Raw genomic sequence first — 7,284 nt, 5'->3', positions numbered from 1 at the left:
ATCACAGTAGATGGAGAAGAATTTGTGGAGTTTTTACTGACACTTAAAATGGATTTTCCGATACTGCTTTTTTCCTCACAGAAACTGGATTTTCTGGTATCTCTCTTCTGATATGTCTTTTGATTCTGGGCATTCATTTTGAGATGGCCTGTTTGGATGAGAAGAGAAGTCTGTGACTTTGGAGTTACGCAAACGTAATCAGTACCAGATGACAGAGGGGTGGAGAGAGGTCCAACTCCACATTTAGGTCTTGTGTATACCATGGATTCCAGCCACCAAGACACTCAGAATATCTAAGAAGCCACCAGAGATAAGATTACTTATCTTTTCTTTCTTTTTTTAAAAAAAATTTTGAATGTTTATTTATTTTTGAGAGACAGAGAGAGACAGAGAACAAGCAAGGGAGGGACAGAGAGAGAGGGAGACACAGAACCTGAAGCAGGCTCCAGGCTCTAAGCGATCAGCACAGAACCTGACACAGGGCTCGAACTCACGGACTGTGAGATCATGACCTGAGCCATAGTCAGTCACCTAACTGACTGAGCCACCCAGGCGCCCCAAGATCACTTTCCAAGAGAAACATAAGCCATCCATATAATCACCTGCTAGTGTATTTTTGCTTGTTAAGTCTAATTAGTTTGTGAAGGAGTGCTAATGAGGATGACATTTGCTTGTGTGGACAGGCTAAGGATGAAGTGGTCAGAGGATAAAAAGGTGATGTCTAGAAGAATAAGGATGTCATTGGAACCAGACAGTTTGATATTATTGTGAAAAGCAACAGCCAGAGTTATGCAGAACACAGAAAGCATCAAAGTCTCCTTGGGCAAGTAGTAACAATTAATATTTTACTGGCATTTTTAGTTTTGTAACACCTTTATATGCCTTGGTTTTCTCTTACACCTTCATAGCATTGGTCTTAAAGTATGTGGGCTTATCATAATTTCTACCTTAGGAGATAAAAAAAAAAAAACAAAAAAACTGAAGCTCTGAGGAACTTACCTAACCAGCAAAGAAACAGCCCCCAACTCACAAGGACAGTGCTTTTTCTATGATATTTTATAGTCTGCTGAAATGCATGGAGAAGATTCTTCTGCTTCTGGTTTTTGATCTTTGTCTTAAGGTTGACAGTAGCTTTATATGTAATGTTGCCTACTTAAAATGACTCCTTGATGACACTATTGAGTTTCTGTTATGGGACAATTATTATTGTTTTATGGATTCTAAAATTTTAAATAAAAGGTCTTGTTCGATTCTTTGCATCTCTTCACATTTGAGCATAGTTGTCTATTTTTTAGAATTTGATCTTTTCCCAGTGAATAGGCTACATCTTAACCTTGTTATATTTTATTATTTTCTATTTTACATTATATTTTAAAATGAGGATCTGAAAGCATGGGGTACAGACAAAATGGTGTGGTTTTTAAAATAAGACTTGCTGCACACAGGAGCCACTGGTCAATTCTGCCTTTTCTATCTATCTTCCTTCCATTAAGCTCCTCAAGGACCTTAAGGAATTTCAGAGCAGCTCTCCCATTAAATATCTTGACCCTAAATAAACTAAGTCAGCTAGGACAGCCTTGTAGTCCAATGTAATCAAAAAGAAAAAGAAAAAACTCACTGAAGATGGTATGTCAGATTAACCACAGATAGCTTCTTTAATTCTAAAAGATGTTCTTGGGGGCATCTGGGTGGCTCAGTGGGTTAAGCATCCACTTTCGGCTCAGGTTGTAACCTAACATTTAGTGAGTTGGAGCCCTGCATCAGTTTCTCTGCTGTCAGCCTGGAGCCTGCTTCATATTCTCTGTCTCTCTCTCTGCCTCTCCCCAACACTTATACTCCAGGGCTCCATAAAAATAAAAATAAAAATGAAAGTAAAAAACATTTAAAATAAAATAGTTCTGGAAAAACAATGAAGCAACATAAATTTCTATTTGTATAGAGTAGATATGACTGATAACTGACTGAACTTATGATCAGTCCTCTTGTCAATGCTAGGAGAGTACTGTCTCTAACAAGATGTCTTTTCTTTCTTTCTTTTTAATGTTTATTTATTTGTTTTGAATGAGAGAGAGGCAGAGAGAAAGGAGAGACAAAAAGGGAGAATCCTCAGCAGGCTCCATGCTGTCAGCTCAGAGCCCAGCACAGGACTCATTTCTATGAACCGTGAGATCAGGACCCAAGTCAAAATCAAGAGCTGGATGCTTAACTGACTGAGCCATCTAGGTGCCCCAGTATCTAACTAGATGCATTAAACTGGACTCAGAAAATTTAGTTTGCTCTACTATTTCTAACTGACACCCCATAATTCCTAAAAGGTGATAGAGTAAAATGATAGTCACTATATTAGTGAAAAATACCTAACATCTCTTTCTTAAATCCTGCCTTTGATTTTTGCAGTGGGAGTTTGAAACTTTCACCTCTCCCAAGCTGACTTGAACCAGTCCTTCCCTCTCTTCCTAGGTAGTGTAATTTATGTTAGCATCACTGCCTTGGGATCTGGCTTCTGATTTTGGCTATTGGCCTGGTGTTGAGTCCACCTGTTCTGATGGTGAGACATGAGAGAAGACTTCACTTATAGGTCACCCTTATTGTAAGCTGAAGTAGCAGCTTTGAAATGCTTCACCTTCAGCTGGTGCTGTCTTTGGACAAGGGAACTAATGGAAATCCCCACGTAGGATCATTTCTAAAAGATGAAGTATAGAATAGCACTTGGTAAGATAGTTTTGGAATAAAAGCATTCCCTAAAAGTGAAGTGTAAGTGAAATGAGGTTATTTTAAATAGATACACTCTTTTTTCTTTAATTAAATCACATGACAAGCTGTGAGTCTTCTCAATCTTATATCAAAAGATACGGGCCTTGTTTTATTTTATTTTCAAAATTTTACTTTTTGCTATTTTGGCATGAATTGTAACTATAATTTAATAACATATGCTCCAGAATTATTGATGCTATATAAACATCATTATACTTTTTCGCAGTATAGCTGATAACTTGTTCACTTACCACTGAGTCCCAACCTTGAGAGCTGATTTGTATCTGCTATTGAAAATCAAGGCAGGGAATGAAGAAGGCAGTGCTGGTTGTTCTATATTCTTTAACAAAGAAACTGTACCTCTTGAAGAGCCACAAAACATAGAGAATTTATTTAAGTACCTACTTGATACATCTTTTTAAACATAGTCAATATGATGAAAACTGTATGCTGATTTGTCTCTGCACCGTGACATCATGATAATGAGAAGTCAGGCTGTTCACTTTTGTAATTGATGAAATCCTACCAGTCAAATTTATAGAACCATCATTGTTTCTTATTCTTCAGCTAAAGAAGGATGGTTTCCTATATCACATTGTTAAACATTTTTACTTTTCAGTTTAAAAAGTTTTTTAAAAAAGTTGAACTATCTTGCAAGGATAATCTCTACTATTGTGAAAATCCTGACATAAAAGGATGCTTGAGGGACCATCATCAGTCTGTCCCCTTTTTGTCTTATTTTTACAGCAAAATCTTCAGGAATGCCTTGATTATATAACATGTTATTTTTATTTTCAGCTCACATGTAATGTGATTGCCAATCCATTATCTCAGGAGGAGGTGTATCATTTTATTTGCAGTCTTGGATCAAGATATAGAGTATTTCCTTAGAACTACATGCTTAATATTAACTTCTTTTATAGGCTGTCATCTACTTGTATCCACATTAATCTTGGGTGCTTATGAAAACATAGAGTCTCTGAACCTAGACTTTTACATTTCAGTAAGCACACCAGAAAATTTCAATGTAAACTCAAAGATCCACTAGTTAAAACTACTTGTGTATAACCCCAAAGGTACATGACATGTAATAATGTATAACTTTTCACTTTACTGAGTCACTGGTTAGAACCATGGGCCCTAGACTTAGAAAATGTGTCCTTAGTGAGTGAGGGAGGGAATGTGACTGCTCTCTGAGTCTCAAAGTGATACTTTCTTTTTATACATGAACTCTGGAGAAGCCTTGCTCTCCTGCATTTTACAGGCAAATTGTATGATTTCCTAATATTTGAGAGCTTCTCAGGACACTTATGAATATCACTGTTCTGCTATTTTTGTACACCAAACTTAAAACATCTTTGCCAATTTTCTTCCTGGTTTCTCCCTAACAGAGATTGCACACTCCCTACAGAGATTGCAGTAGATACATGGCATGGTTACCTGTGCATATGGAAAGGACTAACACCTATGATTCCATAATGAGTTATTATTCTGTATGTAACCCAGTGACACCTTTTCATTATTTGCTAATGTCACCTTATTGTTCTCAATTGACTGTCAATTATGAGGACTAATCTTTTTTTTTTCTCTTTCTTCTAACTTCCCAATTATCCCTCTCCGACTAAATAGGATTGTATTCTAAATTATTGTTTAGACATTACTTTACACTTTTCAAGTTCATCTCATCTTGTTTTTTCTTGCCCTATAAATCTAATCTTCCTTAGGTGTCACTCACCCTCTCCTATCCTCCGTATCTAGTCCATCAACAAATTTAAGCAAATAAATCTTCTTCATAACTCTTGACTCTATTTACTTCTTTCTATTTTCATTATCTCTCTAGTTGAAACTATCACATCTCTCTCTCTCCTTTTTAATCGAAGTATAGTTGACATACAATATTATATTAGTTTCAGGTGTATAGCAGAGCGATTTGACATTAATATACATTATGAAGTGTTCACGAAAAGTCTAACTACTATCTGTCACCGTACCAAGTTATTACAATATTATTGACTATATTCCCTATATTGTATTCTACATCCTCATGACTTAGTTATGTTATAGCTGGAAGCTTGTACCTCTTAATCCCCTGCACTTTAGCTACCACATCTCTTTACTATGGAATAGCAAGAAAAAAAAAAAGAACAGCAAGATCCTTACCATTTTCCTTCTGGCAATTTTATCTCCTTCTAGTAGATTTTATAGGAATACTCATAATTAGCATTTAAAGATCCAATTTCATTAATGTCTTTCCTATGGAAAGTCCTTCAATAATTAATACAGATCTTCCTCAACTTACAGTGGGTTTATGCCCCAATAGGCTCATTGTAAGTTGAAAATATCCTAAGTGGAAAAAAATGCATTTAATACAGTTAACTTACCAAACATCATGGTTTACCCTAGTCTGCCTTAAATGTGCTCAGAACACTTACATTAGCTTACAGTATGGCAAAATCATCTAACACAAAGCCTACTTTATTTTTACATTTATTTATTTTTGAGAGTGAGAGAGAGCACAAGTAGGGAGAGCACAAGCAGAGAGAGAGAATGAGACACAATTGCAAGCCGACTCCAGACTCCGTGCTGTCAACACAGAGCCTGATGCGGGGCTCGAACTCACAAACCATGAGATCATGATCTGAGCCAAAGTCAGACACTTAACCGACTGAGCCACCCAGGTGCCCCACAAAGCCTATTTTATAGTAAAATGTTGAACATCTAATGTGATTTATTGAACACTGCCCTGAAAGTGAAAAACAGAATAGTTGCATGGTTACAGAACCACTGTAAGTGTATCTGTTTTTGATTCTCATGGTTGCGTGGCTGCCTGGGAGAGGCAGCTTCCTGCCTTGCCCAGCAAGCATCATGAGAGCCTCATACAACATAGCACTAGCCCAGGAAAAGGTCAAAATGTAAAATTTCAGTTTCTCTTCAATGCAGATTGCTTTGGCACCCTCCTAAAGTTGAAAAGTTGTAAGTTGAACTCTTACATCAAAATAGTCTGAATAAGGGGAAAAAAAAATCTTTGCTAGCTCCTACATGCTTTAAATTGACTTTGTTCATCACTTCCAAGATCATATTTTGTCTCTGTGTTCTTTTCTTTCTGCATTCCGTCACAATTGTTATCTCTCATGTGGTTTCTCATATATGCCCATGTTCTTTCCTACCTTGAGGCCCCCATACATGAGTTCTCATCCCGCCCTTTCACCTGGTTAACCACTCTCCATCTCTCAGATAGATTCAGATCGATTCTTTCAACATTTGCTGTACTTTTTCTTTATAAGGCTCACTGCAGTTTATAATTATGTTATTTGTATGGTTTTGTTTAATTACACTAGACTGTAAGCTCCATGAAATCAGGTACATATCTATTTTTTTTATTGAATCTCTAGAATATATAGTAGTTGCTTCAAAATATTGAGTAAATGAACAAATGAACAAAACTGTATTGTGTTAAGCATTAGGAGGCAAACTACCTGCATATTTACCTTTTGAGTCAGATTTTAAATACTTTTCAGTAATGCTAGAGTGTCATATTTCTATCCTTCTATCTCAATAAATGTTGTAGGGTATCTATGAGAACTTTCGTCAGATATTTCTATAGTAAAGGGAAAAAAAAATAAGACCAGGGAAATAAAGTAACTCAGGGAAATTAGGTAAGGTCACTCTAGTTTAATGTAGGATCCAGGATTGCAAGCCTGGCTTTCTCTGACTTAAAAACAAAAACCAGCAAAGAAACTCTTTATATATGGCTTGATTCAGAATCTCTGTAAACATATGGGTTCCCCTTGTGGGGACTATCACTGTAGCTCAGAATGTTATAGGACTCAGAGCAGGTCTCTTCTTCCTTCTCTGGTCCATTTTTAGCTTTAGAATTTATTTATGACATAAGCTTAATGTTTGTTTGCTCATGCCAGGTATTAGCATATCAGTAATTGATGAATTTTATTCTGTGTCCACTCCACAATCATCTGGGAAATACAAAGAAGAAATATTAAGCAACTTTATTTTACTGGTCAGCATAGCACTGCATCGTCAATATAACCCCCATGAGCTTTGTATAGAGATTAAAAGAAAAAAAACACTTTTTTTCTCTTCATGAAGTTCTCTCATTAAGACATACAGAACCTATCCAAAGGTTCTAACCTGACCACAGAATTCTCAGCCTCTTGTGTTCTTACAAATGCCAGAGTTCTACACCAAGATACTGGTGTGAATAGCCTTCACTTCCATGGCTTTCCCCAAAGCTTCATTGCCAAAATGTTCTTATACTGCAATCCCACCCATTTGAGTTTTCCATTATAAATGATGAACCTTGAATTCTCCTTTCCAACCCAAATTCTTTATTTCAAATCATCCCCTTCAAATGGTAAGATCTCTGAGTATTACTTTGTAGGACCGAAGGAATTTATAAACCATATCTTCATTACTGAAGTCTCTAAGTACTGTTAGGTCATTTACCCCAGTTCATTCAACTACTCTTTTTCTTTTTCTTTTTTCCTTGTGAAAAACTGATCATATTTAACTTCT

The sequence above is a fragment of the Panthera tigris genome, chromosome D4 (assembly GCF_018350195.1).
Source record: "Panthera tigris isolate Pti1 chromosome D4, P.tigris_Pti1_mat1.1, whole genome shotgun sequence".
Classification (NCBI taxonomy): Eukaryota; Metazoa; Chordata; class Mammalia; order Carnivora; family Felidae; genus Panthera; species Panthera tigris.
Note: the sequence above shows the minus strand (reverse complement) of the source record.